This window comes from Amphiura filiformis, chromosome 2 (assembly GCF_039555335.1).
Source record: "Amphiura filiformis chromosome 2, Afil_fr2py, whole genome shotgun sequence".
NCBI classification, from domain to species: Eukaryota; Metazoa; Echinodermata; class Ophiuroidea; order Amphilepidida; family Amphiuridae; genus Amphiura; species Amphiura filiformis.
This window is the reverse complement of record NC_092629.1, coordinates 88053604-88075741: the sequence shown is the minus strand read 5'-3', so window position 1 is coordinate 88075741 and position 22138 is coordinate 88053604. Positions and strand designations below refer to the sequence as shown.

The 22138-nt window shown below is 38.0% G+C and overlaps 3 long non-coding RNA genes across 3 annotated transcripts in view; 2 read left to right on the top strand and 1 right to left on the bottom strand.

The window, feature by feature from the left end:
- The window catches only part of LOC140146791 (uncharacterized), a 39568-nt gene that overhangs the window by 10185 nt on the left and 7245 nt on the right, over window positions 1-22138 (bottom strand). The window lies entirely within an intron of this gene.
- Window positions 3921-5690, top strand: LOC140137518 (uncharacterized). The gene is made up of 3 exons (XR_011856858.1): window positions 3921-4045; window positions 4559-4646; window positions 5213-5690. It is a non-coding gene; the product is annotated as an uncharacterized lncRNA (long non-coding RNA).
- LOC140146787 (uncharacterized) lies at window positions 14288-21295 on the top strand. Its single transcript, XR_011858305.1, has 4 exons — window positions 14288-14384; window positions 17324-17362; window positions 18357-18420; window positions 19806-21295. It is a non-coding gene; the product is annotated as an uncharacterized lncRNA (long non-coding RNA).

Here is a 22138-nt window from a genome sequence, read left to right as displayed (position 1 = left end):
TATTATTTACTTGTTTATTTATTGATTTTTGTTGGTTGGTTTGTTTGTTTGTCTATATGTTTATTTATTTTTTATTTATTTATTCATTTATTTTCAATTAATTAATTAATTAATTTTTTGCTTAAACATTTATTCATTTATTTATTTTTATTTACTTGTTTATTTATTGATTTTAGTTGGTTGGTTTGTTTGTTTGTCTATGCGTTTATTTATTTTTTATTTATTTATTCATTTATTTTCAATTAATTAATTAATTAATTAATTTATTTATTTATTTTAATGAAATAGTTGTCATCATTTCACAAAAAGTGTCAATAGCTACATAAGAACGTTTCAAACGTGAAAGAAATAAGTCTATCATAATTATGCAATTTCATCGAAATTGACGAAATATTTGGGATTTTTGACCAAAAATAAGGTACATTTTTGCAGAAAAAAATAAAACTAGACTTAGCTGTGGTCTAAGACCACGAACACAGCCGTGTAGTGACCCCTACGGAAACCCCATAGGCATTGGCTAATGTTAATGCATATGTGCACATAGTATCACTCTGTCATGTTATTTGTGACAGAAGGGACATTTTGAATGTTTTTTGTCTTGGACCGGAAGTGACCCCTTAATGACCTTGAACCCAAAATAAAAAAATACCACGTGTAAACTGGGTAACATCAATTCATGTGTGAATATACTGTCACTGTGCTATGTTTTTCTTAGCTAATAAATTGTTGTGAAGGTATATGGTTTTATACCGGAAGTGACCCCTTAATGACCTTTGACCTCAAATCTGTGTATGATTCAGAGACACTGTGTAATAGCAATGCATGTGCGCAAGTTGCATCACCGTCCAACATAATTTGTGGGAGAAGTAGCATTTTGAAGCTATTTCGTTTTAAACCGGAAGTGACCCCTTAATAACTTTTGACCTCAAACAAAAAATACCACATATACATTAGGTTAACATAATTCATGTGTGCACATACCGTCACTCTCCTGTGTTTTTCGGTTTTATACCTGAAGTGACCCTTTAATGACCTTTGGTCTCAAATATGTGTATGATTTATAGACACTGGGTAATAACAATGCATGTGTGCAAGTAGCGTTTACTGTCCTGCGAAATTTGTGGGAGAAGTAGCATTTTGAGTTGAAAATAGTGGCAAATGGTGGTCATAGACCACAAACCTAGCTGGGGCGTGTTGGTGTTGTGGAGGTATGTGACCCTTGCAAAATGTTAAAAAAAGTTCCCCTGGTCATGAGGCTTGTTGTCACCAAGTTTGAGTCCCGTACCCCTTACACATGTCCAGAGAATGCATTTCTAAAATTTGAACTCTGCATGACCTTTGATCTGACCCCTACAATATGTTCCCCTGTTCATTAGATTGTACTACATATTTCGGTTTAATCTAAAGCGTGTTTATGGCTGAAAAGGTCACGGTGAATTTGCCGTGGACAAAACTGCACAATGCACGGTGTAAATCGCCCCAAAATGACCTTTTACATGGTAAACGCTTGAGGATGACCCTCTTTAGTTATTGGCATGAAGATGTTTTACGCAAAAAATGGAAAGATGAGTTTAAACAATCTGATCCCCCCTTCCCAATTAGGTTTAAACCACAGCAGCAAACGATACTATCCCATTACGCACTGCAGGGTGGAGTGTGGATTTGCGAGTGCCATAGAAAATGCACACAAAAGTTCGCCCGTTTAAACTTGCTATTACTCGCTCAAATTTGGGCCGCTTAGATTCCCATCCACATAAATAACACCCCTAAACTATAATGAAAGCGTCCTTGGTACCTTACTGTATGCGGTTCCTTCTTTTTCTTACAATTGAATGACAAAAAAAATCAAATTTTACCAGCCAAATTCGGGAAATTCAGTTTTTGCGCATGTGCAGTATTATGTATGACGTCATTTATCAGAGAACTCGTGTCAAGGGTCACGTTGAAAAGTAAACAATGGCCTGTCACATTGTTTGCCGAGTCCGGAGCAGTGATTTTTTCGTAAGTAAAAGCATATATTTTCTATGATTTCATAGTTGTTTTTAATATTGGAAGCTGCATTTGGCGAGCAAGATATTGTTTTTTCACGAAATTGCATTTGGTGACCAGAAAGTGAGTAAAAGGAAGGATTATTGACGCTAAAAATTGTCATGATGGTAGCTATTTTAATGTCGCCAGTTTCAGCATGTGCTGATTTTTACTTCGGAAATCAGTGTTTGTTCTTCCGTTTTGTGTTTAAATTGTCTTCTAATCGAATGTCCACGTTCAATGTCATGTTGAGACAATTGTGTGGATGTTTTTACTCAACCCAGATATGAAACTTAAAACAAGGCAACCATTGTTTATACACCATTTTGGAAAGAGTAAGAGTGTAAGCAAATGAATTCGGCATTTTCGGTCTGTGCCACAGAATTAGAGATGAAAGAACCGGGACTCGATCACCATCTTGATGCAGGCATGGAACAAAAATTGGGGTATTCGGTTTCCCTCAGAATGCTCTCGAGGCATTTGTTGTCATGCAAGCCGCGCGATATGGCATACTAAGTTTAAGCGTAATTTGACATGCTTCACAGTGGCGTAGCCGTAGTGTCATCATGGTCAAAGGGGCTTGTGCCCCCCCATCAGACCCGGTGCCTGTGCCCCCCCAATCATGGTCGGTGCTACCCCCCCCCATGTGATGATCCATGCTACGCCAATGTGCCCTCCAAATCCAATCGACATGATCGATAAGAAATCGTCAAGAAACGTAGGACTGCCCCCCATCATGGTCGGTGTCACCCCAAACCCCCACATATGCCTGCTTATGATATATTGATCGTGGCGGGCGTGACAGCTCAGTTGGGCGACCCCCCCCCCCCCAAAAAAAAAAATCATAAAAATTTTTCTACAAATCCGATTGTGTGTTTTATGGTGTGTTTTTTTTTTTGGGGGGGGGGGTTGTTGTTGTTTTTCCTGTAGTATTAATAAACCTGATATTTTCATTTTCTATACATTACAGGTGCTCGCCAGATTTGGGGCTCTGCAAGTTGTTTTTCTTTGAGGACTCGCTCATCAAATACTTCGATGGCCGGGGACACTTTTGATATTTACAAAGACTCAGTTGACTGGTCGGTCACTCCATTCAACAAGCCAGGGGCAACGGTTCGAGCATGGCAGGTGTCGAACTTACTCGAAATATTGCAGGAATTTAGCCAGATATTATTTCTTCATGTGAGAACAAACACATGAAATTCCGACTTTGTTTCTCGAACTGCTGCAGAATTTACATAATTGTGATATGCTTGTACCCTGATAAAAAACCTGGGACCTGGGCACAAATTACTTCACTTCACATTTGCAGTTGAAAAACGTTGAAAGCCAGACTGTTCCGAACATGACCTGCTTCATCTCAACAGAGATGAGGGGAACTATAATTTTGTAGAACAAGTTGTCGGTGTAGCAGCATCAGGGACAACGCCTATGATAAGGCAGAAATGTGCAAAAGATGGTGTTATTTGCAGCTGATAATTATTTAATATTATTAATAATTATTTAATAATAATTAAATAATTTAGTTATTTTATTTTACTACTACTGAATAAAATGAAAAATATAACAGAAACTTGGAACATTCATTATGTATCTTTTTTTTTTTTTTTTGATTTGTTTCCATTCAATCATCCATAAGGGGCGCACCATTTGATTTCCACACAGAAAAAACAATATGTAAAAAAAAAATATGTATTTTCTTGCTTGGTAAAAATAACATAATATTAGGTAAAAAAAGTGAACATAACTTCTGTGTAAATTTTAAACTACACGTTTGTTATGTAATCCTCACATGTTGCAAACGTTCAGCGTTTCTTACACGTTGTTATGTTCAAAATTACAATTTTTGAAGTAAAAATAAAAATACCGAAAAGTTATGTAAACTCGGTTCATGTGCTTTGCATAGTTAGTGTGTAGTTTTTCGTGGCAACAGCGCAAAACGAAACGATGGCGGATGACACGGTGGAAGACATTCTCGAGCGATGGAGGCTGTCCCAATATATTGAGAAGTTTGAAGGTGAGTAGGCCTATAGCAGCATTTTTGTTTGTATCTTGCGTTTTGTCATGTTCATTTTAAATGCAGAGCGATATTTCAATTTTTGGTGCCGGGTGTAAGCGTTGCCGTTGTATATCTGCACACGCACCCCATGTACACATGTAAGCTTATCGATGCATCACACACACGACACACGAACTATACGAAGTTGATCGAGTCCACAGTTCATATGATTCCACATAATTATACATAAATCACATGACGCCATGGGAAGATCAATGCTCTTGGGGGCCTCATATGGAGGACATTTATTTTTTTGTAAACAAAGATGAAAAGTCACGAGTGACGTCACATCATCAGTGGCTGAGAGAGCAAGGAGGGGGAGGAGGATGGGTACGATGAGGAGATGCAGAGTCGGGGGGGGCTGCCAATCCATTTTTTTTGATAAAAACTCTAAAATTCTCTTATTTTAACAAATTTGTATTTCCGTTATTTGGAACTGATCAGACTAACTTTGATGTCATTATTTTGCAGATGAGGAAATAGACATGGTGCTACCATTAATCAGTTGTTTCCAAAACTTGGGCCACAATGTAAATTCATGAAGCATCATCAGTCAGAGGTAAGTTGGGAAGTTTTGCAATTCCATGATCAATGTTTGAAATTATGGGAAAAATATAATTATTTGGTTTCGTTAAACAATCAGTTTAAATTATTTAAAGGGACATTCAGAGATATCTGTCAATCCAAAAAATTCCTTCTCAGACTAGTGATTTTTATTGTACTCTTAAAGCTGAGATGCAAAAGCTAGACCACAATGGCTGAAATCGAGTTATTGGCATTACGTTATAGTGCCGATTAAAATACACATTATATTAACTTATATACAGGAACTTTATGGACTGTTTAAATTATTTTAATTAGAAAGGCTACGAACTTGTTTGTAAAAAATTCCTTTAAAACGTGGTTTATGTGAGGCTCGTAAAATATTGTTTTCCTATCTGGTTGATACTGCATGCATTTGAAAAAAAACTGGCAGTTCCTTGAAGCTATGATCTGTAGTGTGAGGCACCCAATTTCCACTGCTCCAATATTGAATCACTATGCTAATAAATTATGACAATGGTTATAAATATTGCTTCCACAAAAACAATAATTTGTTTTTCTTTCCTTTTTTTCATTTTACAGGAAATCACGGATTTGGAGCATTGTGTTGCCAACACCCAAGGTGGATCTCAACCGTACGTTCTTGTTCTCGGTGGTTCCATAGCAAACCCCCAGCAGGTTTTCACAATTGTGGAAAAGACAATTTTGCCTCAAAATTCACTCTTAAAGGCTGTTGACATCTGCTTGAAACTAGTGTATGTCTTTGACATACACTACCAGCCTAAATGCTCTGGTGCCTGACAATTCTTGGAGAATGTTGTCTGTGAGTTCAAAGGAGTAGTGAGAAGCAATTTGCTTCATGACTTCCGTATGCCATGCATGGCACTATCTGACCTTTGATTCACTGTGCACCAACATTGAACAACTGATAAAATTAGCCTAAATTGTAAAGACAGTCATTATCTAATACTAAATCAAAACACACAGGATCTCTATGAACATTATTTTTTTAATGAACGCTCTGGCGCCTGGCAATTCCTGGAGAATGCTGTCTACGAGTAGTGAGAAGTGAAATAAAACCTTTAATGAGTTTTTGTTTACACATTGGTTCTGGCAAGTGTGTTTATGTTGTGTCAATGTTCTTCTTTTTAAAGCCTCATTTACAAAGAATTTATTTAAATTATTTTACATAATTTCTTTGTAAATAATTTTACATAATAGTTATGGTGTTCTATTTTTACATCAAATTGTGTAAATAATTTACTTAAAAGCTATGTAAATTGAATGCTTATTCATTATGTAAAATTTACATAAATAATTGGTACAATTTTACATAACAAGGGTTATGTAAACTTTTACATAATAGTTATGGTGTTCTATTTTTACATCGGAATTGTGTAAATAATTTACACAAAAGCTATGTAAACTGAATACTTATTAATTATGTAAAATTTTACATAAATAATTGGTATAATTTTACATAACAAGTGTTATGTAAACTTTTACCTAATAGTTATGGTGTTCTATTTTTACATCGATATTGTGTAATATTTTACACAGGTTGTGTAAACTGTTTTCTCAGTGCAGGTGGGGAACAGGTTTTTTTTAAAACAAAAACTTTGCCCGATAGTGAGACAAAAAAAAAACTTTGCTCACTAGTGAGACGAAAAAACTTCGCCCCCACCAGTGTAACAGGGAAACAAATTTGCTTCGCTGATGATTTAAAAAATTCTCCCCCCCCCCCAACAAATTGAAGAAAAAAAAATTGGCCGAAAAAAAATTCTGCCTGACACAAACTCTGATGCCCCCATAATCAAATGGTGTGTCCCTAAGGTAGCGATCGTTATTTACGATGCGATAGAGGGGGAAATGGGCATTTTGAGGGGGGAACCCCAAATTTTTTTGGGGTCTTGAGGGGGGAACACAAATTTTTTTTTTGAATTAAAAGGGGGGAGTGGAGAAATTTGGGAAAACAAGGGGGAATCCGAAAATTTTGAGCAGACGCGAGGGGGGAACACAATTTTTTTGTCAATATTTTTTCCAAAACATCCATTACCCCTCCTGCCGTAAATAACGATCAGTCCCTAAGTAGTATTTATTATGCCCACCAATAATCAACTGCAATGCCGGAGCTAGGATTTTTTTCTTGACTCGATGAGGGTGTGAAATTTACAAAAAATGCCGAAAAAATTATTTTTCTGTGATTATTAAGCTGTCTGTGGGAATAAAAAGGGGGAAATCCCTCCTGCCCTCCTCTACCATGGACTGTCAGTCACTAATTGCTTGCATCCTTTTGACCTGTCAAAAATCCCATCAGGCTCTTAGGGGCTATCATTTTCTTCAAAAGGGGGTCCCAAATATATGGGGGGGGGGGGGGGGGGGGTTCATACATTTTTGAAAAGAAAAATGGGGGGGGTCATAAAATATTTGATGACCAAAATGTAGGGAGTCACAAGATGACCACAGATAGTGTGTTTATTTTATTCCAAAAAAAATTTAGCCTAAGGAGGTAAGATGTATCGGTAGAAGGGGTCAAAAAAATTCTGTTGCGGAAATAGGGGGTCACAATTTTATTGATGCCGACATTTTGTATATTTGGGAACCCCCCTTCCGAAGAAAATGCTAGCCCTTATTTGAACCACTCTATTAATGTTGAGTAATTACTTGCAAAAATGTTGAATTGCAAGTTGTATTTTTAATTAATCTTGAAACCACTGATTTTAGTCACACACGTTTCAGGGAGTTCATTATTATGTAGGCCTATATAACCTATTTATTTGCCCAATATTTAAAATTATTGGTATTAAAATAGGAAAATTTTCCAATTTTGCGAGGGGTAAAATCTAATTGAAGATCTAATTTTTCTTCAGAATCATGTACATAAATCATGAATCATGTATGGTTAAATTGACTGTTTTAAAAGAGTTAATGAAATACGAAAATTTTGAATGGCTTTCGGTCCATGTTTTGCTCTACATGGAGGTCACTGAGTGTAGCGTGTGTACACTGAATCTAAGCCCGCTACGGCCCGTGACCTGAGCGCTGACTGTCTCGTCTTGCAGTTCGTTCGTTTCGATAATTAAACAACCTCTTCTCTCTCGGAAGATTTGACTGGGAACGAAATGTATGCCAGGCGACAAATTGCAAGGCCTCCAGGAAAGTTGTCAAATTTGATCCGAATCTTCTCTTGTTTTCCTATTCAATGAATATTTACAAACTCGTTGTCTTGAAAATCAGAATGCTGTGATGCTGCGATCGACCGGACGTCTATCGCGAAGGAAGCCATGATCGCAACTGAAGCGATCACGTGATGCGATCGTTTGATAATATGTTTGGTGTTTCCCAATCGCGGCAGTCAAGTTAGCTCAATCGATAAGGCGTTCGACTATGGTGCGAGAGGTTGCGGGTTCGAACCCTGGCGGTGCCTATACGCTCACATGGAAAAATTGAGTTACCTTGAAATTCCCTTGGACAAGGAACTCACTGCTAATATGTCTCGTTGTAACCCGTACGAAACTCGGGGAGCTGATCCTGGTTGCGATGGTTATTTGTGGAATGTCTAGGGTGTGCGCTCTGGAAGCAGCAAAGTCCCTGAATTGTTGTTTAATGGTTTGTGGAATGATGTGGGGCCGTAGTGGTCAGCGACAACCTGTAAAGTGTGCTGAGGCTTGTGGATCAACGTCTAGGCGTTTGTGCCTATGCGTAGCGCACTATAAATCACTGCGCTTTTTTTTTTTTTTTTTTTTTTTTTTTTTTTAAAGACCTTTGACCTCAAATCTGTGTATGATTTATAGACACTGGGTAATAACAATGCATGTGTGCAAGCGGCGTTACTGTCCTGCAAAAATTGTGGGAGAAGTAGCATTTTGTTTTTGACCCATTTGACCCCACGAATTTCATGTGACATGTAGGGGCATGGTCAATGATGGTTGTGACCAAGTTGGGTCAAAATCGGTGCAAGCATGTGAGTGCTAGAGCAAATGTAAAGGTCGACAGAAAGTTTCGTACGATACAAGATACAGCCGCGGCACGGCTGTGTAATCAATCTTTGTGAAAGAGGATATGTGCTTTATTTATTTTGCAAGTCAGGGGTCAAATATCACAAAAGCAACAACTTGCCCATATCAGCGAAGATCAATTTTTTTGATTTCTTTTCTTCATGGAATGGAATGTAATACTCTGACCAAAGTTACCCCAAATGAGGGCTAACTTTGGTCAGGCTATTGTTAACCGCTAGAGCACCTTAAAAAATTATTTAAAAAAATATTTTTCAACTTCAAGGTGTAGAGAGGAACCCTAATGTCCTAAATAACAGTTAATTAGAAATATGATTGGTTTTGTTGGGAAGTAGTGGATTAAAAATTCTGATATGACGTTATCCAATTTTTTTCCCGAGAACACTGCGAAAACTTTCCTAAAATACGACCAGTGAAAAGACATTGAGAAAAGCACTCAACTTTGGTGCCCTCTTTAACATTTTGAAATGATTTTTGGTAGATAGCCATGAAGCTGTATCCTGCAGTTATTCATCGTGTCGTGAGCTGTATGTCGTCATATCCGTTATAATATTTATCAAGCATAACTTAAGGGGAGGGGTCGGGGGGACGAGCAGTGTTCGAAATATGCCTCAAAAAGTTACAGGCCAGCCGGGCTTGACCTTATAAAGTTACCGGCCAGCTGGGCCGGCAACTAGATGCCAGTCAGAAAAGTTACCGGCCAGGCCAAAGGGACTTGTTTCAACTTCAGACCATTTTAGCCCCAAATGAGTTGTGTTTTCCTACTTTGTGGGCCAGTGTGCAAAATTTTGTTTACAATTTTACGCTATATGGGTCCAAAACACGTGTGTTCGTACTAAAAAGGCAAATGTATAGGGCAACCATTGCTTTAATTTTCCTCTTTTTTGATTTTAAGGGAGGCGATTGCAAATATTTAGCGGTGGGAACGTGTCCACCACCACCCGCACTCTTCTTCCGCTGCTTATAATGGTATTAACCAAAACACATAAATGTTTACGAAATTAAGCTTGACTTCAAATAAAACCATTAAACGAACAGTAATCAATTCACAGCAACCATGATCAGGCAATGCTTCTCCGAGAACACTGCGAAAAAACACAAAATCCAAAATAAATATATGCGTACGTCTTACTAAAACAAATGTAACTTTCCTAAAATGAGACCAATTAAAAAATGGTGAAAAGAGCCAGCATTTTTCAACGTTGGCGCCCTCTTTTACATTTTGAAATGATTTTTGGTAGATATACATGTAGCCATGCATGCAGCCGCAATCTGCTGTTATCCAACAAGTCGTGAGCCCTCTCTTGGAGATAATTTTAGTGCTGTATGGTCTACCTACGACTGCAAGGGTAAACGATGTATTTTTGGTCGAAGCAGTCATACTAAATCGTGTTTTTTTTGTTATCTAAATCAATACATTATTGAAAAATAACAGTTTGATGTTTTGCAAAAGTTCATTCTACAAATCATATATTTTGAAAACGTACTTGATTTATTGCTGTTAATAAGTTATGTACGTTTTACAAAAGTGTTGATGTTGATGAAAAGTGGAAAAAAATTCTAATGCCCAAAATAAGCCGTCAAAAACGTGCGCGCGCTACAGGAAACAAACTTGTTTTTTTTTTCTAACAAATTAACATTGATTGCTAGTAGCTCTTTATTCGGGTGGTGGTGAAAACTACTGCCTTCGCTAAGGCCTTCGCTGTCAAGATATTAAACCGAGGGGGCTTTACCTTTTACTGCTCGAGAGAGCAGTCAGTATACAGAGACGCTATACTCTGTGCAGTGTACATGATGCAGTCATGTCTACAGTAGAATTCATCTCGACCTTTGCAGGACTTAACCCCATTAAAAGCTATTAAACCAAGATAACACTCATTGAAACAGCTCAACTGATTAAATCGGATCTTCTCTGGTTGTGCACAAGTGACTGTTTTCATGTGCGATATCGCAATAAAGCTGGTATTCATAGCTTCAGTTGGGTAACCGATTATAAAGGAAACGAAAGGAAACAATGTTATGTGTGGCTTTGTTCACGAAATCAGACAATGTCGTGCTTTTTGTAAACCAGCATTCTTGAAAATGAGCAACATAATGATTTTTGACTTAACACGGTTTAGAAATAATTTCTTCATATTTTTGGTGTTATCTGTCGTTTACATGTCCTTCCTAAAACACAAAAGTACGACCCTCTCCAAACACCTAAATTAGCTAAAAATTTAGGACATGTTACAAAACTTTATTTTCTAGAACCTATTTAGAATAATTTAAATGTAGCTTTTACCGGTTTTTTGTGTGGCATCCTTCAGAAGTGAGCGGTCCGATACCAATATTTTCGGTCAAATCTCCATTCAAATAACACGGGGAGTTGGCTAGCTATGCCTTGCCCTCACTCATATTTTACAAAAGTACGACCATTTCTGAACATCTAACCTAGCTGTAATTTTAGGTCATGTTAGAGAAATATATTTGCTAGAAGTTTTGGAGAATAAATAAAATATTGGCTGGTTATTTTCACACAGTGATGTTAACTAGGCAAGTGTCCATTCTCCCAACATACATCATTTGTAGGGGTCACGCGTCAATGGTGAGAGCACTGTGTATTGTGTATAGGAAAACGGACAGTAACTGCAGTATAGCGACCTCTAATTCCAGAAGCAGGCTGTAACCCTATATCAAAGTAACAGTTTACCGAACTACTTATAACACACATGTCGTGTGAACAAACTTTTGGTTGCAAGAATAATATTGTGTTACGAAAAACAGCCAATATTTGCCTTTGTGTTATTTTAAGTTGACAAGTTGTATCCTTATCACCCTCTTATCATAGTTAATAATGAACTGCTAGCATGGCTAGCCATCGATAAGCGAACCTTTTATGAACTTTTCCTTCAAAAAAGGCATATTTTACCAAAAATTGTGGACCGTATGTGAAATACTTCATACAAGGCACATCTTTTGCCAATCATCTTGACAAAACGTAATGGACACGATCGTCATGTAACTCACAGTAACGTACTTTATCTCAAAATCGACGCCCAACAGATTAACGTCTTTGTAAAGATCGTTTTATGAATAAACATATATCACAAAAGCTCCCAATCGGAAAGAAATAGTTGGCTACTGCAGGGAAAGCTAACTTTACCTATCTTACTATAAATAGGGGAATGTTGTATCTATGTATCTATGTATGTATCTATGTATGTATCTATGTATCTATCTATCTATGTATGCCTATAAAGGCTCCGTCAGTTTCGATCCAAATGTCGCCAATGAATATACGGGGACGTGTTTAAACTTTATTTGGTTGAAAACGGTCAAGAATTGGCTGCAAAAACAGTGAAAATATGGGTAAAACGGGTTTTTTGTTATGAAAATCGGTTGTCAGCCTACGCGTCACTGCAGCTGGCCGGCAGCGCGTCGGCGCCTCGTGCGTAATGCGCACCTACGCCAATGGGCGCGTAAACGGCGCAGAGCCACGCGATTGCGAGCCAGAGACAGTGGACATGATAATACGGAAAGAAGGAAAAATAAAGGACAAAAAGGTACATGGACGGGTCACGGGATTATGATAACGGGTGAACACGTCCACAGACACGCTATGAGAGGACGTAATAAATACGGGAAAAAGATGTTTGTTGTATAAACAACATGAAGCGGTACTATAAAGAAAAATTAAATTAAAATGAGGACAAAAAAGTACGAGTAATAGGCCAACGGGTTAAAGTAACTAAATGAAACGGGAACGAAACAAAGAAGGAAAGAAACTAATCAGGAAATGTAAGAAAAAAGAAGCTAAAATAATGAGAACAGAATTAAATAAAAAAACATGGAAACGGGAAAACACAAGCAGCAAATAAACAAAGAAGCTAAAGGAAAAGGACAGACATGGAAAATAATGACAACGAGGTTAAATAAATAAATAACATGGAAACGGAAAATCACAAGCTAAGCAAAAGAAACTAAAAAAAGAAAGTGTAAGAAGAGACAGGTTTAGAAAAATAAAATGTACCTTTTCAATGATTCTACCTGTTCAGTAATTATTCCTGTTATGGTGAACGCTCCCATCTAGCGGGGACCCGCGCGAAGCGCGGGTATCCCGCTAGTCTTACAAAAAAACAATCGATCAGGCGAATTTGACTACGGTACCAATCACAGAAGCGAGACGGCATCGCGTGGGTGTGTGCGTTGCCATAACGCTTAGTGTGACACGCACGCGCGAGCAAAAGTCATTGTAGCGCGCTCAGATTAATAGACCTTTTTCTCAGACGTCACCAATCAATCGATATTGGGTCCAGCATTCGAGTCATCAGACCCAAACGCTAATAGGCGTCATGCGCGGGATTGCCAGCTCGCAGTACGCGTTTAGTTCGTCACGCTGTAAAAAGTAAACAAAAATATGTGAAACAAAACAAAGATTGATTTTCAAATAGCATGGTGGTGTTTCCGTATCTTTTGTATTTTGTGGTATCAAAACAATCTGAAACAAAGGTAATCAGTATACAGTTTAACATCCCGTTTAAACAATTATCTTTTTGAAGCTAAAGTGAAAGATGACAAAACAGAGGAGAAAATACGCAGTATTTGGTGTTTTCACACCGTGTGCACGTGTGAAACGCACGTGTTGTTTGTTTACATCTGACCCAGCAAACATTGCAATATTGGCCCAGTAATGGCTTAAACCGGTCTACTTCTGGCAATACCGGACACGGCTGACGGTATAACGCCAGTACAAATCCGATACTGGTTAATGTTTGGCCGCCGTTTTCTTACCAGGATAAGCTGTGCCGTACTTGGTCCATTATTGGGCCAATTGCAGACTACCTGAATATGGCATCGAGCCGGCATGTACATACTGGCCCAGTTGCGGCAGCACCTTGGTCTCGCCGCGACTTTTTTAAAATTTTCCACTGACATATATTCATCAACAGGGGGCGCTATCACTAAGGGATTTCTCCGTCGCACAAATTGGCGCCAAATGCGTATATCGGCTAAAAATTGTGTGTCCTTTCATCAGTTAGCTGTCAATAAATTTGATGCAAGTCCCAAAATATTTTTTATTCCGATGAAAAAAGGGTTACTTGATCGTACTAATTTAGTTAAAATCAACAAAAACAGTAGTAGATACGTGTAAATATTTTCCCAATGGTTCATGTGAAGCCCTGTGGTAGCGGTTATAACAAAAAAACGAAAATTGAAAGTTTGAAATTATTGTTTGAAGGATCATGCCCGTAGTAGTTCATTCAACCATTTAAAAAAATGGACTCGATGTTTTTCTCTAATATTACTTCAGATAGTTTTTCAAATGTAATGTAAATCGATAGTCTGGTTTTCTTACCTGCTCTTCTAATTTTTTTAAGCTATGAAAATCACAAAAATGATTTTCTCGCTATTTTCTGCACGAAAACGCGAAACATTTCAGTTGAAAACTGTCCGAAATCGACGATATTGCACCGGCCGCGCCGAACCTTCGCTGGGACTAGTACACTGATTTACATGCACCAAAATGATAAGCCGTACTAACTCTTCTTTTTTTTATCATATTTATTATTTAATGCCGTATTATAATATTATTTTTTTAATTGAATTAATTTTACTTTATAAAGTTTGTCTCGTGGTCATTGAAGATTGTAAATATTGAAGTTTATAATGTTTAATTCGGGGTCACCCTTCGAATGAAGGTCAACGTTCAAAAGTTCAACACATCAGCTTGGCGTGCGGAATTTTTACATGAAACGGTATTGTATGCTTCCTATAATGTTGTAAAGTATCTTTTTGACGAGGTTAACATTGAGAAACAGAGGAAATGTTTGATGTCATGCATACATATGACGGCGGATGACGTGCGGGATGTATGTCCAGACTGACAGTGACTGAATAGCGCAACAACGCAACGCATGCATATATGATTAGCATGTTAGTATTACATGTGTGCACAGTCTGACAGTGCATGCATGCATTGCATGGCAGTACATGAGTAGTATTGATTATGCATGCATACATGCAATGGCTGTAAGTGTAAGCTTTTACTCATGTCCAGCATTGTTTGGCATTCATTCTCAATTTCTCACGATCATGGACATGATGCCATTTGATGGGTCCATGCCTGGCATCATGCCAGGTCAGGACCATGTAGTTGTACTCAGTCTCAGTCTCAGACTCAGTACTGACTACTCCATGTACTCAGTCTAGTACTGTAGGTAACCCAGGCAAACCTTAGTTAACACATTTGCTAGTCAGTCAAATTCGCCGACAATGTCAATGCAAATTTACATAGAAGTTTAAAACAACTGGCCGAAGAAGGAAACCTACATAAATATGTTTTCTATACTTCACTTGACCCAAATATATGATTTTTTAATGGTGATAAGTCACTCGCACATGGAATTTTAGAGGGATTTGGATAGCAGTTCCATTAAAAAAAGCTGCTATCATAATGAGACTAAGATCTAGAAACACCCCCGAAATGCCGATTTGGGGAATTTTGCTAGCTGAAACTTTTTGATGAAAGTCAATCTTTGACAAGATGTAACTTTGCTACGGAAAGTGCTATGAAAAAATGGTTTTCAGTTTTGGCTTTGTTTACTCAAGGGCTTTAATTTGATATAAAATGATGCAGTTTGATGGCAAATTTGAATTCACCTAGCATACCTATCTACTGTATTGCCTTGGGCTTGGCCATTACATTGTAGGCCTATAGCCAAAATAATAAATTCTCGATCATGAGAGGATGTACCTTCAAGGCAGCAGCGTGGGGGGGGCAAAATTGACAAATTTTGTGCAAAATTGCCATAAAAGTGGAAATTTATGATAATTTGGGTTTTTCCTCAAAAGTGGGAGGGGTGCAAGAAAAATATGGGGGGCAAATGCCCCAGTAGGCCGCCACTGTAATTATTTTAGGCATTGCTTGAAGGCGGGTCCGCGTCAAAGCTTGTGAAAATTACTGCGGGCCTGCCGATATGCAGGGCCTATTACACAATATCATCAAAGTCACTAGACAACAATAATAGGGAAAACTTGTTCACGAAAGGCTTCATGGACGGGCCGTAATTCACAAATTTTACACGCTATTAAATAGTGACAAAATGGTCCACCAAATCGCTTCAAGTAGATTTACATTTCTCAAAATTTCCAACTTCCAACTAGACACCCCCTGCATAGTCAGAGATGTCACATTTCCGGATTTATCCGGATTTCCGGATTTTGGGATTAAAAAAAAAAAAAAATTTTTTTTTTTAATTTTTTTTTTCGCTTTTGGAGTGGCCCTATTGTCTTATCTTTCTGCTTCACATATATCAACATCAGCCATATTGTCCATGTAATAAAGCCAAAAACTTTTATTTTTAAGAGTGTCTCTTTACATAAAAGTATAGGAAACTGAAAACTTTAAAGCATGTTTTCTGGAAGAAGGAAGCACTTTTTATTAAAAGTTTTATTAAAAGTGTAGAACAAGCCAGGAGCTTTGAACTGTTCTTTTACCCTCTGAAATGGCCTTTACTGTGGTGCTAAATGTGCAGAAACCATCTGGCTTGGGGCTTCGCGCCCTCTACCCCCACGGGCTTCGCCCTGGACCCCACCGGGGCCCTTAAGCGGCCCCGGACCCCCGGCCATGTTGCACGAGAGCTTGGCCAGCTGCGCTGCCACGCTTCGCAAGTTCAGGATTTTTTTGGGTCAGCCTGTGACATCTCTGCATAGTGCATAAACGAGTGGCCATTTTCGCTTCTGCTTTCAACATTTGCCAATTTATGTTTAAAACAATTCATAGGCCTACAACAATAGGGAAAACTTGTTCACGAACGGCTTCATGCCCTGTCATTTCTTGAATTTTCGGCCTTTTCAATCTGAAATTTTACACACTAATAGTGACAAAATGGTCAACCAAATCGTTTCAATTAGGTCTTCATTTTGCAAAAGTTTCTGACTCTGAGGGGGGAACATCCCCCATCCCCCCGCAAGCGTGACCTGATGCCCGCTTCGTGCACATTTACCATTTTTTTAAATCATAACTCGCAAATGCAAAATCGGAATCAACTTAAATTTTGGGAATAATATTTTTTCATGGATATATCCTGAAGAATGTCATAAAATTAAGATGATGTTAGGATCATGAATACTCCTTTAAGTGTTTCAAGTGTGTACTCTCAACTCAAGCTTAAAATACAAAAAATTGTGCATTTTACAATTTGGGTGTAACACTGTTGACTGTACAACATTCTTAAACCATTTTATAAAAAGGGGATCAAAGAAAATCCACCCTTTAATAGGGGGATCCATGAATTTTGATGTCTGAGGTTCCAACCTTTCACTGGTTTCACTTCAAAATATAGCAGGGTCAGAAATTCAGTGAGAATCCATTCTCGCAAAGATTCTCGTCAACAAAATTGCAAGAATCTTAAATGGATTCTGGTAATGCAATTATTCATGAACAAAGTTATATGGCAAGAATCCATGGATTCTTCCAAAATTCCACTGAGAGAATTCAAAAGGATTCTCCCACTTGGTAGCGAATTTCTGACCCTGAAATAGTGGAAGTGCCCATGGAAAAAAATATTGACCTACCGACCCTCCACATTTTTTACTCTTAGGGCAAACAAATGTTTTTGGCCTTACAAAGTATTATAATGTGACTACATGAATATTTTAATAAATAGTTTAATATTGTGTATGTTTCTTCCAGATGTATAAATCAGAGACTGACCATACAATTGAGTGAAATGTAAGTAGGATACATACAATATAACAGTAACAAGCAAAAGACATTCTGTAGTTGACAAGTATGTCACTTGAACCCTGAAATGGTAAGGGAGTGTTCAGAAATACCTTGGTGGGGGTAGAAAATATGTAGGGGGTCATACACTTTTAGAGTTCTAAAGGGTGGGTTATGAAGTTTTGGGTGTATGAAAAGGGGCAATTTTTTACTATTGAAGGGGGGGGGGTGGTGGTGTAAAAACTAAATACGGTACCAAAATTAATCCTGAAGCAAAAAAACCAACAACAAAAAAACAACCCAAAACAGGGATTGCCATTTGAGGAGAGCGAGAGCAATTGTCTCTACTGCTCTCCTTAAGAATACTATACCCCTGCCCAATTTTGTGCCTATTTTTGCATTTTTCTCAAAATTATAGCGCATTGGTGACAAGTAAGATATGTATATTATAGGGCAAGGACTACAACTACTGGACTGAAAATTTTATTTCAGCACAGACAACAGTTGTGGAGTTACATTCAAAAATGAGGGAAAGCCAATATTTGATCAATAAATCAATAACTACTTGCTTTGAGTTGCTGAATTTTCAGTACAGTAGTTGTAGTCCTTGCCCCTATAATATACATATCTTACTTGTCACCAATGTGAGCACTATAATTTTTGAGAAAAATGCAAAATGGGCATAAAATTGGGCAGGGGTGTAGTATCTTAAATCTGATATAGGAGAGTGATTTTTAGCTCTCCTTAGTTGACCATTCTCTCCTTACATTCTATTATAAATGCTCTAAACAGCTTTCCTTGAACTTGAAGGCTCCAGAAGAGCTATTTCATGCTCTCCTGCAAATTCCAAAAGACAGTCCCTGCTAATATTGACATTTTTCCACAGCAAATGTCCCATTAAAAATGGAACAAGTACATGGCAGGTAAGGGTATGTAATTTGTATACTTTGATGAATATTGTAGTAATAACCATAATATAATATTTGTGTGTGTTTTCTTCTAGATGCAATTTGTGTGTGTTTCTTCCTGATGTATTAAAAGAGAATGGCCATACAATGGAGTGAAATGTAAGTACAGTAACAGTACTAGTAGTGCAGCTCCTCTCACTTCCATTTTAATTAATTTCATATACACTCTGATAAACATGATAAAGGTCATGTTCACATATAAATTATTTACCGGGTACCAAAGTTAATCCAGGTTGAAAAAAATTCTGTTCTCATGAAGAAAATTGACCCTGGTTGATTATTTTGGCTAAACCTACTAAAAATTGCAGGCGTGTACATATTCTGCCATTGACTATAACATGCTTGCAGCCTAATTATGCTCATTTTTGGCCCCCACTTATTTGTGGGGCCTATGTTATCATCCAGATGGTTGCCCGATTGTTTCTTTGTTTGTTTGGCTGCCTGGCTGTTTGGCTGCCTGGCTGTCCGGGGCGGAAGCAAATTCATTAATCCACTGTGCAGCTCCAATGCAATAACTGATCAACTTCAAACTTAGTACAGTGATTAGATATGGTGGCCTGATTTGCTGTGCATACAGAAACAATAGAAAGAGAGTGATAATGGTAGTGTTTACTTCCAGTAATGTGGGTCAAACAGTGAATTTCTGTTGTAACCTGTTCTTTCCGAGGTTGGAAAAAAATGACCCGGGTCAATTTTTTTGAGGTTTTTTCTGTTCACACTAATTACCCGGGTCTAACCCGGGACTCATGGCAAATCGGGGTTCACCGCTCAGTCTGACACACCGCTAGTCCGACAACACAAATTCCCTATACTTAGAGGTGTGTCAGTCCGAAAATGAAAAGCACGGCGCTAGTCCGAAAAAAGCATGTGCTAGTCCGAAAATGAAAACCACTGCAACAGTCCGACACATCGCTAGTTAGAATCTGAAATCACATTTTTCAGTCCCACACACCGCTAGTCCGAATCCGAAATCCCGGGTCCGAAATACACTGCGCTTGTCCGAATTTGGAAAACACTTCTTTAGTCCAACACTGCGCTTGTCCGAAACTGAAAACCATGGCGCTAGTCCGAAACTGAAAACTACAGCGCTAGTCAGAATCTGATAAACACTGCGCTAGTCCGAATATCAGACTAGCGCAGTGTTTCCCCAATTCAAATTCGGACTAGCGATGGTTTTCAAATTCGGACTAGCGCAATGGTTTTCAGTTTCGACTAGCGCAGTGTATTTTAGATTCGGACTAGCGGTGTGTCGGACTGGTGCAGTGCATTTCAGATTTGGACTACATGTAGCGGTGTGTTGGACTAACACCCTGTACCCGGGCAAATTAGGCATGATAGTGTGAACACTCCCAAATAAATACTGTAGACCGTATCATTTTGTCTACCCAATTGCAAAATGAGTAAACTAATTTGATCATGCAAGCTTGTAAGTTTGGTTCATTATGCAAAATGTCAGCATATTGTATTTGATTTTTTTTTTATAGGAAGAAGCTATCAGTGATCTTACAGCTCACCCATATGACACCAACAGCTTGTTCACCAGACTAGTGATCGCCTGCCAATTTTTTAATAGGAAGAAGCTATCAATGATCTTACAGCTCACCCATATGACACCAACAGCTTGTTCACCAGACGAGTGGTCACTTGCCATTTGTGTTAGGTGCTCAGCGGGTGGTGATGTAACTCCTCCTGTGATGTGATGCAAGTAGTGTGGGCCTTGATCATGTTTTCAACTTGGAAGCCAGTGCAGAGCATGTTCTTGCATCTGACCCATAACTCTCTGTAGGTGTACTCATTAAGAATCTTGGAACTTCAGCTACTTTTAGTCAAATGAAACATTTTCATTACATGCAGAACAGTAGATTACATGTGTGATGGAACTGCTGTGTGAGCTAGACAGGTTGTGATTAGGTTTTTGCAAATTAGACAAGTATTGTAGATGAATAATTTCTTCATCAGTTGTTTTATAATATGTAGCTAACTCTATACCGGAAACATCATCCCCATTTGAAATTGACAATTTTATTGAAAATGGCCTAAATTTGGCCAAATTTGATGTTATTTTGAAAGTTTTGACACTTGAGCTTAACTTGTTTCTCAGTCATGTCAGTGGTGGGTGCTGTAGCTACATCCCTGGCCACGGCCACTGACTAAGAATTGGCATTGCAATGTGTGACATGTAAAGAAGCACAAACAATTTGCTGTATAAGTAGTCATGTAACCAGTGGTGTAACTAGCAGGGGGCAGGAGCCACCCCATGCGATCCACCTTTGTTTCAGATTGACATTTTATTGTGAAAAGGACCGATATGTCATTGTACAAGCAATACAAAAAAAAGTCCACATAGCCCCTGAATGAAAAGTATATCATTATCTTTGTAATCACTCAAAAAGCATTTTGTGTGAAATTTTTACATCAGAACTAAGTGCTATATGTAAAGTCTATGGGGGTGACTATTAGAATTGGACGGCAATATTGAAAAACCTCATTTTGGGCCATTTTAGATACTAAAATGACCAAAAAGAGAATGGCACTTAGTTCGGATTAATTAAATACATTTCATTCGGGGGCTACTTAAGTATACAAAAGAAAATTCTATACCTTAATGGTTATGGAACAAAGGTGCCTGATTTGAACCCTTGCATTTATTCCACTTTTGTACCATATGTCACTAGTTTAGCTTCAATATGCCAAAAATGATTGCGCGCTTTGCGCACATTTTTACCAAAAACTTGTCGCAAAAAGTATTTGAATTCACTATACTTCAAGACAATTTTTCCAATTCCACCCCTCTTCCATGTAAAAAGAAATCTGCACCACTGTTCCGGGGACACATTCCAAGCAGATCCCAAGACTCCTCAGAACCCCCTTCCTGTGTCACCCAGTGCGATGATGGTGTTGATGCGCTTATAAACCCAAACAGCATGAAGGATGCCTGCCCCCAATATGTTTGCCCCTGCTTGTCCCCCCCCCCCCAATGAAAATGTCTAGTACGCAACTGGATGTAACACAGGTACCATTTACCATAGCAATAATATGTTTACACTATTTTTGAATGTATTGCCCTGCACTATACGTTACATCATTCCTCTACATGCAAAGAAGAGGGATACATAACTGGATTGACCCAGGGATGTAAGTAGGCCTGAAGAAAAAATCCTGAAATTCTGGAAAAAATCCTGAAAAAGGGCATGAATTTGGGTTAAATAACCCAAAAACAGGCTGATAATAAAGTGCGAAAAAATGAGAAAAAAAAAAAACCCTGAATTCAGGATTAATCCTACAAACTTACATCCCTGATCATTGTAATTCTGTAGAATTTTTACATCATGTCATGCTGATAAGACTAAAGTACTCCTCCAATATTATCTCTCAGTGGGCAGATTACAAGATCTTAAGGTGGCATGCAAGGTCACTCAAGTAGAAAATTTTAGACATTGTTTTGCATTGTATCTTGAAAAGTAATGATGCTAAATACATAAAAGTACATACAAGTTCAGAAAGGAAATGATGCAAGGAATCCAACTAGCACAGCAGATTTCTACAAAAATGAGCAGTTTGTGAGAAAAATGCCCAAATTGACAAAAAGTGCATATTTGTGTTCTAAAGACAAAACTAGAATTAGGGATTCAATTATGTTTCCTCGTTGTTCATGACATTTATATGAAATGGTAAAACAATTGAAATTTTGATAAAAATTACTAATTTTTATACTGATTGTTCAGCAATTTTGAAACATTTGAGACTGGAGTGCCGGGTATTTGGGCTCAAAATTAACTTGAGTGCCGGGTGGAAATTAAGAAACATTATGTAGCTA